The 26,077-nt window shown below is 40.8% G+C and overlaps 1 protein-coding gene across 2 annotated transcripts in view; it reads right to left on the bottom strand.

Annotated features, from left to right (window-relative positions):
- The window catches only part of LOC134539801 (uncharacterized), a 327,083-nt gene extending 303,607 nt beyond the window's left edge, over positions 1–23,476 (bottom strand). For both annotated transcript variants that reach the window (XM_063382072.1, XM_063382071.1), the window contains exon 1: positions 23,261–23,476. The gene's annotated coding sequence lies outside the window, so the exon portion shown is untranslated. The remainder of the gene's footprint in view (positions 1–23,260) is intronic.
- Between the last annotated feature and the right edge of the window lie 2,601 nt (positions 23,477–26,077).

Here is a 26,077-nt window from a genome sequence, read left to right as displayed (position 1 = left end):
GTGCCTATCGAAAACGGAAATGGCATCCGTTCCCGTCACAACGAATCTTTAAAATGGCGAAAAACATTTGGACGATTGGAGTGTTTATAAAAGTTAAATAACTAAAGTAATCATAGTATGAATGTCGAATGCGAAATAATTTTATCTGTAAAAATAAAATTATGTTTCTATCACTTTAAAAAAAATCACTGAGCAATGATAATCTTTACATAAGTATATAAAATACGTTTTTGAAAACAATGCATACGAAAATCAGGGGATAATTTTAAATTTTGATAGACGTTTTGTACAAGAATATATATATATATATATATATATATATATATATATATATATTAAAACCTTGGAAAAGATAATGTAGTATTCAATGATTTGAATTAATCTTGTTTAATTATGCTTATCAATGTGCTCAGTTAAATGCTGGAAAGCTATCAACTATTGTAGAGCGGCCTAGTGGGAAAAACACAAAGCATTAATGCCCGGGTATGAATCTTAACCCAGTATTACTATGGACTTTTTCAGTTGTTTTCCTATAAATGTGCAAAATTTACGAATAGCCGAATTTTTGCATGATTATTTCAGTTCCCTTTACCATACAATGTTCACAGCGTACACTTGAGTTTTTAATTAGGTTAGGAAAATAAATAAATACAATTTTCTAATCATGAGTAAACGGTAAACACGCGTGTTGGGCAAACGGGGCTGATTCGAGTTGGAACAATACACCTCGACGACGCGCAGATAAGATAACCGCTCTTGTGGACGAGAGAGAGAGCGAAGAAGCACGGATCATCAAGCAGCGGTGAAGACGGACAGAGACAGAAAGAGGAAGCGGAGAGGATCGGGTTCTGTTTGCACCAATCGCTGTCCTGGTGGCCCCGATCACTAAAGGCCCCAATCGCTCCGTCAAAAATTTTCCTCTTCAGCTGTGAATAACGATAAAGGGTTCCAGCGGTGATATTGGACGAAAATATGGCTTGCCATTTTCTCAGTCGCATTTTAAGTTGGGCGGATAACTTCAAACATGTTTCACATCCTGTCTAAATAACACGGTTGGTCTGAGTTAGCTCAAACTTTTCAATATTAACGCAATTTTTAAAAGTTAAAATAATGAATCATTTTGTTTTGCTATCATAAAGTTTCATTTGGCACACAAAAAAAGCTTGGTACGTCCCACGATGTTCATAAAAATTGACATACCTACGAGTTAATGGCGCCGGATGATATTCAGCCATCTGAAATCAACGAAAAAGTGAGGTCTGCGCATGCACGTAATTTTGGCAACAGAACAGCCAAGAACCAGAAACGGTTGCCTAAAATTAACGTTACTGGCCATGTCCTATCGTGCAATAGGAATATGGTCAGGGTACAGGTGCGGCGTATTCAACACCTAAGCCCTTGGAAGACCGGCCTAAACCCAGACTCGGGATGAGTAGGGGCAGGCATTCTTCGCGAATAAATCTGAACGCCTATTAGATTGCAAATAGGCATGCTTGCCGCCAGCAGTTTCTTCCTTGCGATTGGCGGCTGCCAGCAAGATTAGCATCTGCCCTATTTGACCGAGCCATTCAGGGCGCGTTTGCTTCCGCACTGAAGCACTGTGATTGGCGTTCTGACAGCAGACGTGTACCTTAAAGAAACTGACCAATCACACGTAACACAGACGACGTTACAGTGTTTTAAGGGCTCCGCCTACCTGGTCACACAGACGGTGCGCAGAGCTTCAGGAAAAACAACGCGATTTCAAAACTACTCAAGATATCCGAGTGGGGCATGTTTACGAAAAGCATTTAAGAGTTCGCTGAGGCCCGAAAAGTACTTTTAATTTTGTATCATGTTTTTAAACTGTATTTCTAGAAGAGTTAAAATGGCTAAAACGCATGTTTTCAGAGTAATTTTTAGGCGTAAAATAACCAGTACAGATTATTAAAAGCACTTAAGGGGCTTGCATTACACATTTATCTTCATTTATCGGCCATATAATGTTGCGGTCACCGCTCAAATTTCACAGTTATCCTGTGACGACGAGAAGACTACGCGTCAATTTAGAGCCTTGCGCTTAGAGGTGATACCGCGCTAGAATCACCAGCGGGCGTCGCGCTTATCATCCCGCCTCACTAACACACATACACCCCTGACGAGGCGGGCCCCTTAACTCTCGGCTAGTCTCAAAATCTTTTCGCGAAAAAATACATGCCCCTAGGGATGAGACACGCCACAGACAGCCCGAGCGATGCACCTGAGCCACGCCCCCCGGCGGACAGGTTAGCGAATCGCAAGGCGCCTCCACGTCATCTCCCGCGAGGAGCTTTCACCCCGCCGCGTGACGTCACTAGCCGGTGACGCGGCGCGCGACTCCAAGGACGAGGCGCCAACCAGGGGTGCCAACCACTGCGGGACGAATTATATGCAGGGTTGCCAAAAACATGGACTTTATTTTTGTAAACAAGAAAAAACAAAACATGTGGGTTTTTCTTTTTTGTTAATAAAACCCGGGTTTTTATTTTTACGTTTTACTATTTTTTTTTTCAAAGTCTTGATATAAAAATATATATTTGAACTATAAACTAGTTAATATTAAGCCTATCGAAAACCTTCTGTTAAGTTGTACACTCTCTTAGTTTTTTCCGAATGAAATATTATTTTCATATTTTTTCGTTATGAGTTTCTCAACCTGCGTTTTGTAATTTTTGTGTGCATAATGTAATATACGTGCGTGCTTTGCGTGTGATATTTACGGAGACCGGAAGAAAAAAAAAATTCGCAGGTTATTCCGCGATAGGCTGAAACTCAAAATACATATATGCATTTCAAAAGCGGCTTTTGCTATTCGCTCACTGGTCGTCTGGACCAACTTTTCGCCAATGAGAAACCATCAACCAAAGAAATATCGAATCGCAAGCAAACGAGTTGAGAGGACTCGCAAGTCAGCAGCCAATGGACTAGCATTATTTGCCCGAAACCGCTTTTTTTCCCAGTTCCTAGTTATTTATGTTAAATTGTAATAAAACATGTTAATTATTTTATTTTTTTTTATTTTTAATAATATCGAGAGAAAGAAATCCAAACCAAAACACACGGGGTCGGGTGCATGTCTGTCAACCCTGATTCTATGGCCCTGCAGATTCTATAATCAGGCTCCAATTGAACCGCTCACGTTGAGATATTTTTTTTCCGGGTAGATTCAAACTATAGACGTTGGCGGCAAAGTTGCCACTACTTCGCTACCGGGGGCTTTCATTTCGCTCAAGGGTTTTTCGTCACTGTCGATTGTGTTCTGTTTTCCAGAGTTATTACTAGGGGCAGGCATTTTTCACGAATAAATCTGAACGCCTATTAGACTGCAACAAGGTATACCCGCACCAGAGGTTTCTTCCTTGTGATTGGCGGCCGTCTGCGAGAGAGGTCATTCCTTTGTTTAACCTAGCCACTGAGTACACGTTTGCTTCCGCAACTGAATAACTGTGATTGGTGTTGTAACAATCGACACGTACCTGAAAGAAACTCACCCAATCACGAAGCACAGACGATGCTACAGTGTTTTAACTTTCACCTAGTCTGGGAATCTTTTCGCGAAATATGTTTGGCCCTAGTTATTACTAGAGACCTGCAAAATTCGCGGATTAATTCGGTGATAGGCTAGAATTCAAACACATATACCTCTTAAATAATTTTGCTATTGGCTTACTGTTCACCTGGACGAATCTCAACCAGTTAGATATAAACCCTCAACCAAAGAAGGATCACAGACAAACCAGCTGAGACGACTTACAATTCGGTCGCCAATGAACTTGCGTTATTTGCCCGAGTGTACAGGGGTATGTGCAGTCTATCCTGAAAGCCATCGAAACCACGAATTTTTCAGGTCTCTAGATTACATTCCGCGTTTTCACACCTGGCGTAACCCCGTCGAAACAATACTGACGTTCTGTTACCCGGCAAAAATCATACATTCGTAGGAGCACTGTTGAGAGAATACTTGCGTGTCTGGGGTGGGTTCCCACTATCGGCACACAACTCACAGAAACTCTGTGCGGAAGCAAGCTCGTCCTGAACGGCCCTGGATGGCTTCTCTTGCAGACGGCCATCTGCAAAATGTCTTATTTCGCAGAATTTAAGGGAAAAAACATGCGATTTTGACAATTTCTTAAGATATCCGAGTGGTGTCTGTCTGCGAAAAGCATTTAAGAATACAATTAATGGCGGATGAGCAGTCCTGTTTCTATATCGTGGCCTTAGTGGAAAAAGTCGGTAAGTCCAATTTCTGGAAAAAGACTGTTAGTTCACTTACCAAGTTTTGCTTGCCTAGAATAGCGTTATAATGGACTTGCCGAAATAAAGCTAGAAGAAAACGTCCACAATCATTCATTATTTGGACTTCCAAACTTTTTTTTTTTTTTGGCGAAGATATTGCCCTTACAACTTCGTCTGAGAAGTTAACTCATTTTCACAAAAAAATGGACATGTATTTTTAAATGACAGAATTCCCAGGAATGAAACACCCGGTGCAGATTCTTGAAAGCAATTAATAGGCTAATAGCCTTGCGTTACATTCTTTATCTTCATTTCTCCGCCATGCAATGTTATGTTTACCGCTCATATCTCATAGTTACCACTTGCGCGATGGGAAGACAGCCTTGCGCGCGTAGCTAACACAGTTACGCCCCTGACTAGCTGTCTGTGTCAGAAGCTGAAGTCCGACCTACTGAATTAATATTGAACGAGGTCGTTCCTTTCAATCACCTGGGAAAAGGTTTCGCGCATCCCGTCTTGTGCGTCACAATGGTAGGTTTCGTCTCTGGGGCACTTTGTTTCGCTTTCCCGTTTCACTGAAAGAGTAAAAAAAAGTAAAAGTGGTTTTCTTTTATATATATATATATATGGTAATGTCCTTACTAGCTCTCTAGCGCGCGAAGTTACGGATAGCTTTTTTTTTCTACTCCCATCTCTGGCTCATCCCTACACCATCCCCCCCTCCACCTCCTTCACTCTCACGGAGTTATGAGAAGTTGTGGCTCCCCAGAGAGAAAACAACATCAGCATGAAAACTTAAATCGAGAATAGTAGCTGTACTTACTTCCTGAGGGAGTCAAGTAAAAAAGGGAACCTTCCTAATGATTAAAGCCACGATTATTCCGCGGGTTCATTTCACTCCAGGTTACACTGAGCTTGCCTGTACATAATGAAGCCTTTTGACTGTGCATAATGGGCGATAAAAAGTCGACATTTGGCGATATACTCGTGCGTCTGTTCATACTTACTTAATATAGAACATGCTCCATACCTCAAATTCCTGATTTTATTTATGAAATGACCTTGCATTAAACGAGACGTGAAACTAAATAAATAATTACTGACTCGTGACTAGAGACCGGAAGGCTTCGCTGATTCATTTCGGATTGGGCTAGAATTCAAACAACTTCTCCTCTCTGTGCAGTTTTTGCTATTCGTTATCACTATCAGTGTTATGGGAAGGACTCTGAGCCGGTGAGAGACCATAAACCAAGGAAGTATCAATCCGAAAAACTACCAAGTTGAGACGTCTCACAAATCTGCAACCAACGAACAGATGACATTTCTCTGAGTATTCAGAGGTGTTTAGAGACAGTCCTAAAAGTAAATGAAAACGCGAATTTTTCCGGTTTCTACTCGTGACACCTGTTAACTGCCGATGCTAATAGTGATTCGATACATCTTTTGTTGAGGGCTTCCCATTGGCCCAGTGTCCTTCAGGTGAACTGAAGCAGCATGAAGGTGCACAACTTTGGATTCCAGCCCCATCGCGAAATTAATCCACGGAATTTTTTTTCTTCCGATCTCTATAGTAATGAATGTTTGCAGTCTACCTTGCGACCGAAAGAAAAAGAATCGGCGAAATTTCCGCGTCTCTCAAGAAATGGCAGAGCTCGCAATGGTTCTCTGAACACCTAACCGGTAACTCAGTCGACGCGGGGTGAGGTTGGGGAGGGGAAGGGGGACAGGAAATAAACGAAGATGGATGAAGAGAAAAAAGTAGCGAAAACGAAACTCTGCGGGGACACAGCGCGGTGACTTTCTTTTCCCTCGTCGCCAGGTAATTCCGGCAGCGCGACCATAACCATACAGTATACACAACTTCGTCGCTGACCCCGTACGTGTGCGCAACGAGGCAACGCGACCAGTAACAACCTGGAGAAACCATGTCATGAAAAAAAATAATAACCCTCAGATATATGGTTCGCGCATTCGAGAGTGAATTTCACTCATGAAAGTTTCCGATGTTTCGGCGTCCCTCTGGCCGTTAGTGCAAAGTGGAGCTTTTTTTTTTTCAACACATTTTGATGTATTGTTCCTCTTGGCTGCACACAGGGCCATTTATTTATACGGCTTTCTCATAGTCCGCTACACAGGAAAAAGATTTATGTACAGATTCCTTTGGAAATCAGTTGCCAAGAAATAGTTCGGAAAACTACAAGAAAGATAATTTACCTTGTACAACACATGGCTATGGTTATTTTTGCATATATGAAATATACGGTTTTCGACATAATACTGAGTACGTCTAACGAAGATTTGTGCGTAATTTTATATATTTTAAATGATGTTTCATTCAATCATAATTTTTTTAAACCATGGAAAAGATAACTGAATATTCATTATTTTGACTTTCAGTTGTTTCATTGCGCTTATTGATGGCGGAGTTAATACTGAAAAAGCTATTCAGGGAACGGTTTACAAACAACTTTAACTAGTGAAGGTACTGGGACAACACAAAGCATTAATACCCGAGTAAGAATTAGAACTCAGCATTAATGCGAAAAGTATTTTATAGTGATACGGTTGTTTTAATTTAAATGTACTAATTTACAAATATCTGCAATTTAAATTAATTTTTATGTTCCATTTACAAAAAAAAATACAGTGAAGCACAGCGACACGACACCACTCTCCATGCCATATATGTAGAAATCGATGTATGTTAGTACTTTTGAAGGTTCATTTTCATTAGCATATTTTTTGATTGAATCAATAAACCCCATATAGGCAGGAGGATTCGAACCAACGACCTTCAGCGTCTTAACACGGCCGACCTTGAAAAGATCAAGTTGTTACATCTGCAGCGGTCAGCGCACTTTTAAGGTCACTACGCGTGTAAAAAAAAAATCCCCACGCATTGCTACATGGTTAGATTTTATAAATATTTTTTTTTTTTGGTATTGCCTATTGCCATTGTAGAAATTGCTTTATGTTAGTCCTTTTAAAGGTTCATTTTCATTAGCATATTTGATTGAATCAATAAATACCATGTAGGCAGGAGGATTCGAACCAACGACCTTCAGCGTCTTAACACGGCCGACCTCGGAGATGAAGTTGTTACATGTGTACGTACACACATGGCCGGGAAGGAGGGGGGGGGGATTGTTGACGGAGTCCTGACCCCCGCCAAGTGGCCGGCGACTTGCAGCTGCTCCCGACGGTCACTCCACAACTACTCCGAAGTAGGTCGCGTCGGTTTAAGGGGGGAAGGCCTTGGTTAATTAAGGGGCGGGGTGAAGAGCGCGACGCTAGTTGGTAGATTCCAAGAGCGCGGCATCACCTCATGGCACGGTCTTCCCCCTTCCGCGCGTGGGACGACAGTGGCATTCGGGCGGCAGCCAATAACATCGGCGGGGAAATAAAGTGTCCCTTGGTTGGTTGCTTTCGAGGATCTCCACAGGCTGTGTTTCACGCCTAAACATTACTCTGGAACACACGTATCGAACACTTTCATTACAGTTTAAAAAAAAAATTGGTTGTCTGTAAAGTCGGTTTACGGACGATAGTTTAACGTGACAACGTCATAACAAAACATTGATGAAATGATTGCATACTTTTATGAATAAAATTGAATCATTTTTATTGAATTATCATTATTTTGTATGGATACAAAGAAGGAGTGAAATGAAATCTACAATTTAATTGATAAATTCACTTTTATTTGCACTCATTAATTCAAATATGTTTATTACTTTCACGAAGAGATTATTTTAACTATAAGATTTATACATGTTTGCTATTTAACTTCTTTCAATCTGTGTTATTCTGTTAAGGATAGGACGATGATAGGAAAAGTAGGAAACGAATGGGAGTGTTTCAAGTTTAATGTGCCTCGAAAAAGTCAAATCGATGGTTGTTCCAATCGAGTGGAAAAGAGATAGATGCGGCGCAAGCGTACAATGAGCGTAACGGGACAAAGAGTCATCCTTTTTCGTACGTGCAACCGGCGTTCATCGATTTATTAGACATTGTCACGTCAAAAAAAATCCGGAAACAGAACTACTCACCCGCCCTCAGAGTAAACAGACACCGAACGGATATCTTGAGCAGTTTTTCAAAAACCACGTGATTTTTTTTTTCTTCCTGAAGCTGCCCGCACCGTATATCTCTCCCGGGTCCCGCCGCGAATTCGTGTGGAATGTGTGTGGGAACGGTAGTATTACAGACGTCTGCACATATTCGATGCGTGCTCCATTGCTGTGTATATTGTGACCTATAGGTAGGGACTGGAAAAATTCGCGGTTTCAATGACCACTAGGATAGACTCCACGATTCTCTATGTACTCGGGCAACTATCACCTGGTCATTGGCTACCGACTCGGGACACCTGATTACTGCGATTCTTATGATTCGATACTTCTTTTGTTGGAGTGTTTGCCATTGGCTCAAGAGTCCTTCAGGTAAATTGCGGTCCAATCACTGGCGCAGCATTAAGCTAAACGAGTTTGGATTACAGCCTGTCTCGGAAGGAATCCGCGAATTTTTCCGGTCTCTACCTATAGGTCCGCGAAAAGAGTTCCACGCCAGCTGCGTGTTAGAACACTGTTAGCATCGCCGCATGTTTCGAGATGGGTCGAAAGTGCGGAAGCAAACGCGTCCTGAATGGAAGAGGCCGAATGCAGGCGAGCGCCAGTCAGCACGGGCGTTCATAATTGCAGTCTACGCTGTGAATTTTTTTTTTTTTTTTGCAAACGGAACAGAAATATATCATGTAAACTTTCAGATATTTTCATTTGATACATTTACAAGAAAAAAAGCTGTACCTCAACAAAATAGTGTTCGGATTCTCACCCGGGCATTTATGCTATGTGTTTGTTGTCCCAGTAACTCCAAAAGTTAAAGTTATTTGAAGACCGTTCCCTGAAAAGCTTTTCCAGTATTAACTGCACACGTAATAAACATGATACAACAAAATAAAGTCCAATTATTGAATAATTGATTATCTGTTCTATGGTTGAATTTCGATTGAATGAAACATCAATTAAAATATACAATTATGTGCTAATTATCATAAGAAATACTTAAGTTGTGTCTGGAAAAACGTATTTAATAGATGCAAAAATAACAATAGCCATGTGTTGTACAAAGTTACAATATCTTTCTTATAGTATTACTAGCTGCCCGACCCGGCTTCGCACGGTTGTATTTATGGGGGGGAAAATGAGACCAAATCTCCTATTTACAGTTATAATAAATGAAATAAAATGAAAATTAATTAATTTTGACAAAAACTTAATACAATGCTTTGTAATGTACCGAAGAAAAAACGAATAGCACCGATGGTTTCCCGACTCTCGAGCACGCAACGTTGTCATGGAGACGAAGTGCCCACTGTTTCCCGGGCTTAAACACCAATCAACATTGATGATCAGTTTATTATTAATTATAAATTATTAAGACCATTGATCGAAATAAAAACTACCCTATCTCTCAAGTTGGAAACAATTACACATAAATGCCAATTTTCATCGAAATCGGTTGACTTGGTAAAGAGTTCACTGGACCTTTTTAGAAATCAGATGTAGTTAGTAATTGTGATCTTAATTTGAATAATTTATATCACTTTCAAATCCCGACCGACTTTGTTCTACCAGTGTATAGTTATTTACCTGAATATATCTAAAAATTGGTGGTCTGTATTTAATGAGTGATGAGGACTACACTAACAATGAAATAGTCGTTGCCATGGAGACGAATGAAGCATCAACAATGCTACAGCCGTTGCCGTGGTGATTTTCTGCCAACTCATACATACATCACATTAGAAAACTCTAAAATTATCAGATTAAGACCATTAATCGAAATAAAAACTATCCTATCTCTCAAGTTGGAAAAAATTACACATAAATGCCAATTTTCATCGAAATCGGTTAAGTGGTTTAGGAGTCCATTGAGGACAAACATTGTGACACGAGATTTATATATATTAAGACTAGCTATTTCTTGGCAACTGGTTTTCAAAGGAATCTTTTGTAAAAGTAAAAAAAAAAAAAAAAAACAATTTTGTTCCGTGTAATGAACAAAAAATCAATGCCCCTTTGAATTATGCATATTTCGAAAAAAGATTCCAAGATTAGTTACGAGTTAAAACACTGTAGCATCGTCTGTGTTTCGTGATTGGGTGAATTTCTTTCAGGCGCATGTCGACTGTTACAACGCCAATCACAATGATTCAGTGCGGAAACAAACGCGTACTGAGTGGCTCGGTCGAACAAGGTAACGACTTATCTCGCAGACGGCCGCCAATCACCCGTGTGCGGGTGTACCTTGTTGCAGTCTAACAGGCGTTCAGATTTATACGCGGAAAAATGCCTGCCTCTAATTATAATTCTCAAGTATGCCACCCCCTCCTTACCTCACGTATTTTTTTTTTCATTCAAAAACGCATTATTTTGCCAAGTCACTGAACAATATTGAGGAAGCCATCTATTTTTAAGCTCCGCGTGACGTGCGGAGAAAAATAGAAATCAAGCGATGCGTTGGCCAACCGCCTCAAAGACGAAGCCGGGCGTGACGGGAGACGCGACGGCCTTCGTCGGCCCAGTCGATGGCGTCAGCTGCTTTCAGGTTTTTAGGCATTACGCGCCGCGCAGAATCCCCGGCCACAATAGACAGTCGCGGAAAGGTCGGAGATCAGGGGTGTTCGGCTGGTAATGCGCGCGATCATCGGCCGCGAGAAAATTGCATCATCCCAAACCGCGAGAGAGGAAACTTTTTAGATAGGTTTTTATTCCTGGTACATGGCGTGGCTTCGGGATTGCCACACGTGCGGAAAAAGAGGGGGGGGAAAAAACCATCTTCCCCTCAAATCAACAACACTCGGAAATTTTGGATGGTTTTGCGTGTCCTTAAATTATCCCATTTGTTCGCTCATTACATGATTCTTACAATGGGGAAAAATTTTGACTTATATTAATTTAATGGACAGCAGAGATGACTGCACCAAACACACGGAGAACACGGCAGATGATGCCAAAAATGTTTAATTTCTGAACAGCACAAGAGAATCTCGTGGAAGGAATTTAGTGAGAAAAAGAAATTGCACAACACATACGAACACAATGGGCTGACGACGGATTTTTCAGCAGTGTTTTCCATGGCTGTTTTTTTGTTTTGTTTTTATAAGCTTTTCTTGTTTACAACAGTCTAGTCTTTGTCCGTCTGTTCTGTGTAATTTTTTTTTCAGACTAAATTCCTTCCACTTGAAGCCCATGTGCTGCAATGTATTTAACATTTGACACCAGCTGATTTTGGTGTGTTCTCCGTTGTGTTCATGTATTCATCTCTGCTGTCCATTCTATGACAGGAATGGCTAATGCCCATTAAATTTATTATTTTTTTTTCAAGAGAATATCCTACGGATGTTCCAATATAAGCTATGCATATTACGATTTATTGGAAATTTCGCGACCAAATATGTGCTGCACGTTGTCATAGTCGTAATAATATATAAGGCATTTGTTTACAGTTGTAACATTTTGTTTGACTGATCACTCACTCATAAGTTTACATTCTTTGTGCAGCCCTACACTAAAATTATACTTTCTATCCTACAAAAAAAAATTATTTGTTTGGGTACGAGCCACTTCAAAGTTATGTTGATGCCAACAATTTTTTTTGTTTGATTACAATAAATTCAAGATTGCACTCTAATTTAAATAGTGAAAAATAGCTTTTTCAATGACGAAGTTAGTTTCTACTGCTATTAACCTCAAATAAATAATTATATCGAAATGAACCAACATGTAATAGAACATTTTACTAGTTCTAAACATGAAATTGTTGATTTAATTTAGATATATGTTCAACTTGAACAAAAAAAATAGGAATTGGTAATATTTAGTTTTGCTATGAAGAAAGTGTTTTTACAGGGAAAACAGAGTATTCAATTTATTTTTATTTTATTATTTTACGTGGTGAAAATTCATTTATAAAAGTATGCAATTCCCAACGATGAATAATAGACAACCTGAAATACAACTTTTCGAGCTAATGAAGATCCCCTGGAAATGCTCGGAAACCGGTAACTCCCTGTGTTGGCAGTTTTTCCTAGTAGCTAAGATTTCACATGATTCGGTTCTTGTCTTGCCCGCGGGTTTTCTCCATTAGCTCAGAGTGCTACGGGGCGTGTGAAATAAAAACTTTCCAGCGATCGTGAAAGTTACCAAAAAAAATTTCGCGTTAGGCGTGAGGTTCGGAGTGAGTACGTAGCATTGCAAACCCTTAAACCTCGCTGCGGTCAAAATCGACCAAGTACGAACACACAGTAACTAGAGTCCATGGAGGTTGTAAGTTACTGGGTGGGTATGAGCAATCTTTGCCATGTCAATGGAATTTTTAGTCGAAATGATGAGAACTACGCCTCCCCCCCCCCCCCAACACACACACACACGCACCCTTTTGAAGCGAAAACGCGTATTCGCTTGTTGCAGTGACGGTCGGTCAAACCTCCTTGTGTGACAAAATACCTTCAGATTTGAATCGCTAGTAACCACGAGGGACACCTAAGATGTACATCAAGTTCTGTCCCTGCCCGAACACGCCCGAATATTCACCTTCGGCCAACCTCGGGTTCATTTATATATATATATATATATATATATACATATATATATCTGTTTATTTTAATGTAACTATACTAACCTAACTAACCGTCCATAGTGTTTTAAAGTGTTTTAACGTAGCTAACCTAAGCGACCACTTTTAATATTTGAATTCATTTTTCCTGCGAAAAAATAAATAAAAATCCCGAGGTTGGCCGAAGGTGAATATTCGGGCGTGTTCGGGCAGGGACAGAACTTGATGGACATCTCAGGCTTCTCTAACCACGAGACTAATAATGCGTCAGCGACGACTGAGCGCACAACGGATGGATCGTGTCTGTGCGTGTTTTGTTTCGCCTGTGACGTCATCGCACCAGTGTAGGCGCATGCGCGTGAAGGTTAAGAATTGGCTGGAGGCATTGATTCCGATGCCTTTGCGAATAGCTTGCAGTGAAGTACCAGGACCCAAAGTGAAACTATCTAAATATTCGCCGGAATATATAAGTAAAAATATGTATTAAATCGAAAATTAAACATGATTAATGATGTCTTATGTGTAGAGACCTGCAAAATTCGCGGTTTCGATGGCCTTCAGGATAGACTGCACATACCCCTGTACGCTCGGGCAAATAACGCAAGTTCATTGGCTGCCGACTTGTAAGTCGTCTCAGCTGGTATGTCTGTGATTCGATCCTTCTTTGGTTGAGGGTTTATAACTGGTTGAGATTCGTCCAGATGAACAGTAAGCCAATAGAAAAATTATCTAAGAGGTATATGTGTTTGAATTCTAGCCCATCACCGAATGAATCCGCGAATTTTGCAGGTCTCTACTTATGTGATTCGTAGGGACCGGAAAAATTCGCGGGTTCAATGACCCGTAGGATGAACTCCATAGTTCTACGTACACTCGGTCAAATGCCACCCATTGATTGGCAGCTGTCTTGTGAGACGTTCCAGCGAAGCAGCCTGTGATTCGATAAAGCTTTGGTTGGGTGTTTCTCATTGGTCCAGAGTCATCCAGGTAAGTTGTGAGCCAATAGCAGAGGCAGCACTAAGGTATAACGATTTGTATTTTAGCCTATCGCGAAATGAACTTGCGAATTTTTCCGGTCTCTAGTGATTCGTGAATATGTTCGTAATAACGAGAAAACTCAAGTCAGAGGTAAGATCGCGTCGAAAGGAGTCCAAAAAAAAAAGGCTTAGTAAGTCCAGTGACAAGCGAATGCAAGAGCTACAGCGCAGCGTCGAAAATGAAATTAAAATCCCGACGTTTTCACGAAAAATCTAGGCGCGTACCCGAACTTCGCCTGTCATGAGATACGTGATTTTTTTTGTGTAGAACTGCGTAAATATTCCTCCCCCCCCCCCCTCCCAAACACACCCTTCCGGGCCTGGATAGCACTTTTTATTGACCATAATGAAGTTTAACGCTAATTCCTTTGTTTAGCAACACTCTTTTTCATGACATTTTTTTTTACGATTCTTCCTAGCAAGTTCCTTTCAAGCTATTAAAGAAACGTATAGCATGTCAGCCTTTGTGAAGTTACGGCTTGTTTTGCTAACCAGCGTGACTACGATCTTACTGAACAGACGCCTACTCCAACACCTCTATAATAGAATCATGTGATTTGTAACACTGAGAACACAGGCTACTCCAGAAAGGTTTTCAGTGGAGGGCTACCGCACAGGGAAATGTGCAGTTGCAAAGGTTTTAATTTTTTTTAAGTACAACATCTTAGCTCTCAGTATACGTTTTTTTTGGAGGGAGTAAAGCGACAGAAGTCGAGGAACGGAAATATGTAACAACCACGGTGCTACCATCTGTAGCGGAGTGCGCAAACAAAAGCAGTATTTTAATGAAATTCATTGTCGTAAAATTGGGTCCAAAGACGGGGTTTAGTAATTTTTCAAGTATTTTTTCGCTTTCATCGGAGCCGTTTTCATTATGCAGTTTAAAATTTCGGCCTGGTAATCGAATGATTCGACAGTCGACGTAGCTGCTCCGGCAGCTAATTCTAGCGGCGGGTGCGGAAACTACGTGTGATTCGCGTCCAGAAACGTATTTGAAAACACAATCAGCGTATATTTATCACGCTCGGCACTATTTTAAAGAATTCTGTATGATAAGTGTATTTGCAACATGAGGACGCATGAATTTACTTGTTACAGAGCTTAGAAACATCTCTGGCGAGTATGCGGTATGCGTTTTTTTTTTCCTCACGACCTTCCTGTGTATTTCTATTTACAGCGGGAGCAGGACCTTTGAATATACATACTGTATAGAAGTCGCGAGTGGATAGGATTTACTCTACGTTTTTCAGGAGCGTATGATGAGCAGCTTGGGAACTTCACCGCTGCAGGCGCTGCCGTAACGCCCCGTATCGTCTTAGTTGCTATTTACACGTTAGAGCGCAGCCCTGTCGCCCGCTGTCAATCCTCGCACCCCTCACCAATCATTCACTGCAGCTCAACGTCGTTCTGGGGGAGGGGGAAGGGGTGTTTGAAGAGTTCGACACTTGTCCGCTAGGGACCACCACAAGTCGATGCCCTAGAGATGGTGGCGATTGCAGCGGTGAATTAACCAACTACCTCAAAACCGTATTAGAAATTTTAACCTGGGCTGGCGACTTCTATACAGTATATATATTCAAAGGCAGGACTCAGGACATTTGGCTATCATGATCTTCTTGTGCACTTGTTTGGTTTAATTTAGTGAGTAAGTTTGCATGAAATTAAACACGAGTGTACGCTCCAACTTAAAAATTATGAAATTAAATCTAGGGGTGTCGCTCGATTGCGGAAACGAAACAGCTTTCACGACTAACGGTGCGCGAGAACGGAATGCAGTAGACGTGTTTTCCTGCTATCGGGTGACTTTACGACTTCCACCGAATTATTGGGTTAGAGTTGTCGGAATTTTTCCTACCGCCTATGACAGGCGGGTTTCCCCCAGGTTATCCCAGTATTTCCCCCCTGACTGGTGCATTCCTTATCTTATCCAAGCTAGGATCTCGACTGGAGCTGACTCCACACTAAAGACAGAAATATTTAGGTAGGGTGTATATTGACCAAATATTTTGTTGTGAGCAGAACACTTCAACCCCCCCCCCTCTCCACAACCCTTTTTTTTCTCCCCCATCAAAGTGTAAGTACTACGCTGGCTCATTTATCTGATAAACAGAACAAGTTGTATTCAGCAGAGGTGAAATACGGCAATAAACACATTGGTTTCGGCCCAAGTGCACGCCTTGATTACTGGACTGTTTAAAGTAAAGTCGCGATTCATTTCGCGTTTTATTTTCACTTCAGGCAGGACTTAACTCTGTGGTGTTATGGAAGAGAGGGTTAAGTCAAAAACATCCAATTTTAAGAGAGGTGGAAGAAAGTTTAATATTATTTTCACGATCAAATATTAGTCGTTATATTATTAATTACTGATACCTTATTCAGGCAACACAAAACTACAAACCATATAAAGTGTCAAAAGGCATATCCTTCAAATAATCCTTGACTTTCTTCCACCTCTCTTAAAATTTGATGTTTTTGACTTAACCCTCTCTTCCATAACACCACAGAACTGTCTTATACACACTCGATAAGGCTGATCAGCCGCTGTTTTAAAATACAGAATATTTGCGAACTTTTCAAATTAAGAACACACACAAGTCGAGATATTCAAGAAGTTTTGCGTGATCTCGTATACGAAAGGGGTCAGTGTGTTATATTATTTTATTACGTCATGGTTGATACCAATTTAGGATTAGCTTTTTTTTTTTTGCGGAAAGATTTCGAGAGCAACTGGGAGTCAAAACACTGTAGCATCGTCTGTGTTTCGTGACTGGGTGAGTTTCTTTCAGGTGCATGTCTACTGTTAGAACACCGATTACAGTAATTCTGTTCGGAAGCAAACGCGTCCTGAGTGGCTCGGTCAAACAGGGCAACGACTTCTCTCGTAGACGGCAGCCAATCACAAGGAAGAAACCGCTAGCGCAGGCGTACGTGATTGCATTCTAATGGGAGTTTATGTAAATTTTTGTTTGCGAAAATGCCTGCCACCATTAAATGTCTTGGAAAAATATTCATAATAATAAATTCTATAGCAAATTTAACCTTCACCAGTTTGGTGAAGTGGCATTCCTCCCGTTGCTTCGCTTTTTGGGAGCGAGTATTTTTCGCCTAATAGTCATAGTTATGTTTTAAATGGGAAGCAAAGAGCTCACAATGCCTCGCTTTCAAACGACTTTTTTTTTATTTTTTCATGGACGTTACTTACTACGCCCAGCTGAAAGTGAGTCCAACAGTCAAAGATACAAGGAATAGCTACAGTAGGTACTTCAAGAGACAACCTGTCATGAAACATGTTCAAAAATGCAATCTATAAATTAAATCTATAAATTAAAGAATCGGTGCTAATTTCTCACCTCGGGAATTCCCTGATAGAAAAAAAAAGTAAAAAAAAATTTCAGAAAACTAAACATCCTAGCCTTTTTTTTAGATAAGGAGTTTTTCCTTTAATCAGCAGTTTTGAAAATCAAGAAACAAGTAAACAATCTTGAGGGGGAGATATAGGACCAAAAAGACGCCATTTTTATTTCAAAAGTTTTTATACCATTAGTATTTTTTAACGTTTAAATTTTAAAAACATAAAACAGGTATCAGAGATTTAGTTAGTTCAGTAACAGTTTTATTAAAGTAGCAATGATTAAAAAAATTAATTAAATACTAAATGCCTGTTTTATTCACAGATGAGGCTGTTTGTAGAATCTAGTCACTACAAAGGCATTAAATTAAATTATTTAGAGCCTATTATTCTTTATTGAAATGTTTTTTTTTTTACTAAACGAATTTAAAATGGTTATGGACTTAAAATGTTTAAAGCCAAGATAGCGAATTTCGTTTCGTATCTCTCCGCCTTCACGAGGATGACAAAGATGGAAAAAAAAAATATATATATATATATATATTTCCCCTTTCATCTGCCGTCGTCAGAGCGATGAGCAGCGGAACCTTGCGACAGTAATTAGCAACCCGAGACGGCTAATTGCGAGCGATAATCAACCCGCGGCGGACAACACAGCCGTCATTAGCGGTCATTACCAGCCGAGGGCGAATCTTGTTTTCGGGGCGCGGGAGGAGGGGGTGAAGTTGAGGAAGGTCTGCACGAGGAGAGGAGAGGGGGGAGGTAAGGAAAAGGTGTTGTGGACCAGAGGAAGTGTGCTCAAACATTCCTGGGCGCCTGTAGGTACTCGTGGACCTAGAAGTTGTCGAGAGACGGCATGCTGTTACGCAGTTCAAGTCACTTAGGTCCGTTCCACTATGGCACGGGACCGGAAAAATTCGCGGGTTCAATGACCTCCAGGATAGACTCGACTTCACTCTACACACTCGGGAAAATACCACCTGTTCATTGGCTGCTGACTTGTGAGTTGTCTCGACTGAGTGTCTGTGATTCGACACTTCTATGAGTGAGGGTCTCTAATTGGCCCTCAGTCCTCCAGATTAACAGTGATACAGTGGTAGAAGCAGCACTAAGGTATAATTATTTGAATTGTAGCATATCACGAAATGAATCCGCGAATTTTTCAGGTCTCGACCTATTTATAATGCTTCCAAATCATACGATGGTCAGAATTTATATTAATAATCAAATTAAACGACAAGGTTGTAATAGAACACTAGTTATTATTGCACTTAAAACAATTTTAAACTTATTTATAACATTAACAAACAAAATTCTGTACTTTTACAATAGAATCCTTTGGAAACCTGTTGCCAAGAAATAGTTCGTAACACTACAAGAAAGATGTTGTCAGTTTGTACAACACATTATTTTATATTTTAATTGATGTTTCATTCAGATATAATTTTTTTTTTTAAACCATGGAAAATATAATCGTATATTCAACAATTTGACATTATTTTGTTGTATCATGCTTATTAATGTGCGAAGTTAATACTGGAAAGCTATTCAAGGAACGGTTTACAAATAACTTTAACTATCGTAGGTACTGGGCCAACATGAATGTCCGGCTAAGAATCCGCACCCAGTATTTTATAGTGATACAGTTGTTTTCATGTAAGTAAAAGTAAAAAATTTACATTTATCTGTAATTTTACATGAATATTTATGTCCCATTAAAAAAAAAAGTACAGTGCATTCACACGCAAGTTGGCGAACCAGCTTTACTCCATCGACTCTCTCCAAACGCAAGCTGCTTATCCTGTGACTGTATATATGACGAGAATGCACGTGACGAAAAGGACAAAACAATTGCCAATCGTCAGTTCTGCTGTGTCGCGGAAGGAAAACATGTTTCGCAGTTGGCATCACTCTACCCGCTGCAAGGACGGCATCTCTCCTGAAAGATAGCGCACGTACGAGAAGGAAAAGTTGATCATACAGAATGTACAGCACGACCCACGATGTGCTGAAACATCGTCAGGAATAAAGTTTTTTTTTTTTTTTTTGCAGAATAATTCTAGCGTACATGTAGAACGGGGCTCGCCTGGCCAGTGGTGTATCTTTGTCAAGTTAGGCGACGCACACTGGTGCGGTATCGCCTCTAAGCGCAAAGGGCCACTATGGGAATTGAGAGGTGACCATAACATTACGTGGCAGAGAATTGAGGATAAAGGGTAATGCTATCAGGAATACACATCGGATGTTTCAAGCCTAAAAAAATTAATCTGAAAACACGCGGTTTAGCCGTTTAATAAATGTCCTACAAATACAAATAAAAAACTAAAAAAGGAATCCGAACTACTCATTCATCCTCGGCGTATTTTTAAATGCTTTTCGTACACAGACTCCACCCGGATATCTTGAACAGTTTTCAAATCGCGCGGTTATCCAAAGCTCTGCACATCTTATGACTGTCCATGTAGTCGGGGTCCCCGCCAACTCGGGCACACACACGGTGCGCAGAGCTTCAGAAAAAACAACGCGATTTCAAAACTACTCAAGATATACGAGTAGGGCCTGCTTACGAAAAGCATTTAAGAGTTCGCTGAGGGCCGAAAAGTACTTTTGATTTCAGATTAAGTTTTTAAACTATATTTTTATAAGAGAAAAAATGGCTAAATAGCGTGTTTTCAGAGTAATTTTTAGACGTAAAAAAACCGTTACAGATTCTTGAAAGCATTTAAGGGGCTTGCATTACGCCTTTATCTTAATTTCTCCGCTATATAATGTTACGATCACCGCTCAAATTTCACAGCTGTCCTGTGACGACGAGAAGACTGCACGCCTTGCGCTTAGAGACGACACCGCGCTAGAAATACCAACGAGCTAGAAAACCCGCCAGTGACTGAGCGATCGAGTCACTTTCAGTTGGCTCAAGACTAGCAGAGCCACGCGCCAGCCCGTTTCATTTTTATTTTCCTTGTGTTTAGTTTTCTGTGAAAAATGGGTACATTAATGAGAAAAAGGGAGTATTCAATAGTTATTAGAATGCAAATAAAGGTGTTGGCCAATATATTATAGATGTTAATTGATATTTTCATGATTTCTTAATACAAAAACTTTCAAAAAAATTCATTTTCTCATGCAATGACGCGACTTCAACGGAATTCTATCATTAGAATTTATAAAACTAACTCGAGAATATCACAATTTCTTAAGGCATATCACCAAAACATTCGTCCAAATTTAAGTTCAAGTTTGGATTAAAAACTTTTTGTTTTAAACTGTTTATCCTTCAAATTTTTCGAGGAATGGCTATTCCATACCTCTCGGGCCCCCAGATATTCGGTGCCACGCGCAAGAGAAAATGGCCCGCCAAATCTAGGGCCCTCCCACTGATGTCTTTATGATGTCGTTAAATTCGCGAAATTTACGGGTCTCTATGTATCTCAATATGAATGCGTTTGCAGACAGTTTTGACTCATTTACCATCTCCAGCGTGTTTCGGACCATTGATTAATAATGACACGACACAGAACGAATCTTGTCAGAAAATAGCTGCTGAGAACATTCACGTGTGTGTTGTTTGAACACATGTGTGCCAACAAACACGGTCTTTCCATAAAAATTATTTATGTGTAACATCTTACTCTCGGTACACGGCATTTGGTAACAGTAGTTTCGTGAATGGAACGGAAGTGGTATGGAACGGAAATGTGTAACCACGGTGCTGCCATCTGTGGAGGATGGCGCGAGCCAAAGTTCACAAAGCCAAAGGAAACCCTTTTCAGTACCTACTAACTGTTTAATTAATTCTAACAAGATGGGCAGCATTTCAATAAAATTCCTCGTCGAAAATCAAGTCCAAAGCTGGGCTTCAGTATTTGTCTCTTTTTAATATTTATTTAGTATCTATTTGTATTTTATCAAAGCCGTTTCACTATATAATTTAACCCTATGGTCTGCAAATCGAATGATTCGATAGTCGAAGTAAGTAGTTGCCCCGGCGGCTAATTCTAGCGGCGGGTGCGGATACTACGTGTGATTATCGTCCAGAAATTTAGCTGTAAACACAATTTTCGTATTTTTTTATATATTTTTTTAGTTTCCGAAGTAATGTAAATAACTCAAATCATGTTTGTTTTACAACACATATATGAAACCGATGCAAATATGACTTCGACAGATGTTATTACCCTACAAACATATTTCTATACACTTGGAAAGATTGCTGGATAGTCACACGTGAATCCATTCGCTGGTTCCAAACTCGCTCACGCTAATTACTCTCATAAGTAACACGCTACTCGCCTTATCCTTGACAGTGAATTTTAAGCTTACCTACTTTACTTTTCCTGCTGTTTGCTTGCCAGCGGTGTTTTCTTTTTTTCCTTAAAACGTAGACATCTCGGTGGGGAGTGGGGAGGCAATTGAAGGAAGTACGTAAAAAAATATCATATAAACATTACAGATATTGTTTTCATTTTATTTGAGATAAAATATAACGAAGGGAAAAAAAGTGAATAATTTCAAGAGATGAAACATAACCACGCGCTGAACCTTTTGCAAGAGGGTGAGTTAGTGACAACATGCCTCTTCAACATCCGTTATTTCCTCGTCGATCTGTAGCAACTAACATCGTCCAATACCTACAACCAAACCCTGAAACAAAAACTGAGGCTTCGTATAATTGAATATTGATTTTCCGGCTCTTCTGACACTTGTTCGCAAACGTAAGTCTACTCAATATTTCACTAGTTTTCTCTCTCCTTCTCTGGACCATCCCTGTTCTGAAACGAATTGAGAGTGGGTAAAGGGAGAAAATCCTCCTCCACCCCCCCCCCCCCGGAACTAACAAATGGGCGCCACGCAGACGCCAGGGGAGGACAAAATAAAAAAATACAGTCAAATTTCTGCCTGTCGTTTGGACGACAAATGAAAAAAGAAACGACTGCAAAAATACGACAGTTTTCATCCTCCAAATTTCATGTCAAGACGTAAATCTTCGCCGGGATTCCACTACAGCGCCGATATATACGTACAGCAGTTAATCGTAGAGGTGTAAAAGTAGGTAACGAAAAAAAGCGTACCCGTATGTATTCGTTACTATAACAATTAGTACTCGTTACTATCGTATCGTTACGTAACTCGTTACTTCTGATACCGCATAACATGCTATGTTATGTTGCAGCAACGAATCGAGTCGTATTGCGTACGCGTACAGTATGACGTCGCGTAAATAATAATAAATAGAATATAAACAATTAACAATATTTGATAATTAACAGTTTTTGTTAACCAAGAAACAATTAAATCTCATTAGAGCGGTTTTATTATATTATCTCTTTTAAGATAAAAAAACAACAAAAAAACGTGAAAATACGCGATTATAAAAAACAAAAACATACATATTTCTAATTTGTAGAAAATACTTTCTTATAAACAGTAAAAAAACTTGGACGACGAATTTCTAAATTATACTTTACTTAATAAACAAACATCGTTCTTTGTAACGTAAATTCATCGAATATGCGCGCGCATGCGTAAAACATACGAAAAATGCGAGTAACGAAATGCATTCGTGTGTAACGTTTCGTTACTCGTTACTAGATGTCACACCCGTTACTCAGTACCGAATACATACGGTTTGCTACAGCTCTAGTTAATCGACCTTGAACTTCTTCCTCATCGGTCAGCTTTGACAGACGATTCGTTCTATTTGTGTGCACGCCTGCAAAGCGAATATCACACCAATAACAGCTAGCTGTCTCACAAAGCCGGTCCTCCACAAAGAATTCAAACAAGAACTATACAAGCTCACGTCGTACGAAAACACTTTACTGATGATTTACGAATTCGAAAAAAAAAAAAAATAATAACATGTGCTTTGTTTTTAAGGCAGTTAAACATAACAGGTGTGCAGGTTTCGTTGAATAGAACTAACTGTTGCCTACTGGAAGAAACAGGTGGCGCTGTACGAAACCTGTTTTGCTGGTAGGAAGTGGTTTTAAATACTCACCTCAGGCTTAATCCCTCGGAAGGTAATCCTTTCTGCGATGCTGACTTGGAACGTGCAGTATTTCTGATGATCACTGGCTTGACGCGTTCAAACTGTCACTCGCCCGCACGGGTCAAAAGGCACGCCGGAGAGAGAAAGAAAAAAAAAAAGAAACACGCTATGGCCGCGGCGGTGGATCCCTCCCGACCAACATAAACAGGAGCCGACCTGCACCGTCCCAGGCGCACTGACAGACTGAGAGCTGCTCGCCCGCCCCTCCATCTACCGGCCGGCTTTCAAAACACGGGCCGTGCCGAGCCGAAGTGCGCAGACGACGCGTTTTCGTCCCGCCGCGCAGGCGGCGTACCGGGCGCGCCCCGCTCTCCCTCCCCCTCTGCGGGCGACTATCTCTCTTTCCTCGTCGCACGCCTGGGGTCGACAGTCGTTCGGGCTCTCTCGTGTACCATGTAGTGACCGCGTGCAGTGGCGAAGCCAGGGTGTGGAGGAGGGGGGGGGGGGGGGTGTTTAGGGGTTCAAACCCCCTCCTTAGCACCAAATCTTTAATTAAATTTCGAATTCATCACTCAAACAAATTTCATATTAAAAATTAATAAAATTTTTACCATTACAATATTTAAATTTAAGTACCGAAAACTGCTAAAATAGCACTATTTTACACCTTAAAATCCAGATTTTCCCGGGGGGGGGGGGGGGAGGGCATGCCATACACACGAGTGACGTCAACCCAATCCCCACCCTACCACGAAATTTGGCTTCTGTAGTTCCCAATTGAAAATACTTTTTTTTTTTACTATGGAATTTGAGAGTTTTTGTTTTGCATAGCCTTATCCAGTTCAAAACGGGAAAATTTTTCGGAATTCAATGTATTTTATATCGGAGGATGGATCCCAGTGCCGGTGCTTTTCATTTTTATGTTTTTTTTCGTTTGTCTATTGTTCTGTTAAAAATATGGACGATCATGGGAAAATTAGCATTAATATTTCTTAGTATTTTGTTACTTAATGTGCTGGTAAATACCAACCACGTATAATACCGAAAATCGTATCTTAATAATTAATAAATTAAATTATTATATATTAAACTGCCTCGAGGATAATTTATCAGGAAAGAATATCAAAATATCCTAAGATAAAATAGCGACGCCGACATCTGAATATAAGTTCCAAAAAAAAAATGTCTGAAAGAGTAAATTTTTATTTTCGAATTTTCCGGGGGAAGGCCTCAAAAAAAGTAAATAGCCCAGCGCCCTGAAAAGTCTAGGGCCACTGCTGTCGGTTCATGGTGCCTTATAACAACAAACAATAACAAAAGGAATAACATAATTTAAAAAAATAAATTTTCACCAATGGCACTTGGCTTGGGAAAAGGAAAAAAAAAAGGAGGAATGGAGGGAAGGGTAAACTTCCTTCCCTTGCCAATCCCTAGGTAAGCCCTTGCTGGTTTAATCTTAGCTAACGCGTAAAACATCCCTTATGAGTACCTAGTGATAGGAAGTTAGTAAAGACACCAATCTCTACCATAAATGCATGTTAGCGATCAGTGATCTTCACAAACAGAAAATATTATTTGCAAGTTGATCTGGTGACAATCAAACTAGCTAACTTTCCCCTACACTTGTGGTATTAAAATTCGAGGGGGATGGGGAAATGGGAGAGAAAATGTAAACACATGATTTTAATGATTGGCTGTTTGCATGCACCACAAAAAAAAATTTCGTTCAGCCAAGAATCAATTCACATTTTGAGTATTCCGAGTCACGCACGCGGTCATGTGTCTACGCGAACGGAACGGTGGATGCCGGGAAGTGTTCTAGAAACCCCCCCCCCCCCCCCCGGCAACCAGCAGTCGAGGACCGGCAGCTAGGGACAGGAAAAATTCGCGGGTTCAATGACCTGCAGGATGAACTCCATAGTTCTACCTACACTCGGTCAAATGCCACCCACTCAATATTGGCTGCTGTCTTGTGAGACGTCCCAACGTAGCAGCCTGTGATTCGATAAAGCTTTGGTTTGGTGTTTCTCATTGGCCCAGAGACATCCAGGTGAGTTGTGAGCCAATGGCAGAGGCAGCACCGAGGTATAACTATTTGAATTTTATCCGGAATTTTTAGCGGAATGATATCGCGAATTTTTTCGGTCTCTACCGGCAGCGCATCGTCGCAAGGACGGCGGGGCAGTTTCCCTTGTCACCGTGACCTTTGAATATATATACTGTATAGAAGTCGCCAGCCCAGGTTAAAATTTATAATACGGTTTTGAGGTAGTTGGTTAATTCACCGCCGCAATCGCCACCATCTCTAGGGCATCGACTTGCGGTGGTCCCTAGCGGACAAGTGTCGAACTCTTCAAACACCCCTTCCCCACCCTCCCGTTGAACGAACTTGAGCTGCAGTGAATGATGGATGGGGGGTGCGGGGAATGACAGCGGGCGACAGTGCTGCCCTCTAACGTGTAAATAACAACTAAGACGATACAGGGCGTTACGGCGGCGCACTGCAGCGGTGAAATTCCCAAGCTGCTCATCATACGATCCTGAAAAACGTAGAGTAAATCCTATCCACTCGCGACTTCTATACAGTATATATATTCAAAGCCACGACGCAGGAGTCCAGAGGCGCGTCCTTCGTAACTCCTGGCAGTGGCCGTAGCTGAGGTGACTGGCGGCCCCTGGCCAGAATTGAAAATTGCACCCCCTCTTTGATTAAACCAGAGGGGGGGGGGGTGGTTCAGTAACGCGAAACCGTCGTGGCTCCGGCGATTTATCCCACTTACCCCCCCCCCCCAGGGGGGAGGGCCATCCCTGCCTCCCCGCTTGCTA

This window comes from Bacillus rossius, chromosome 16 (genome assembly GCF_032445375.1).
Source record: "Bacillus rossius redtenbacheri isolate Brsri chromosome 16, Brsri_v3, whole genome shotgun sequence".
Lineage (NCBI taxonomy): Eukaryota > Metazoa > Arthropoda > Insecta > Phasmatodea > Bacillidae > Bacillus > Bacillus rossius.
This window is presented reverse-complemented; position numbering and strand designations above follow the sequence as displayed.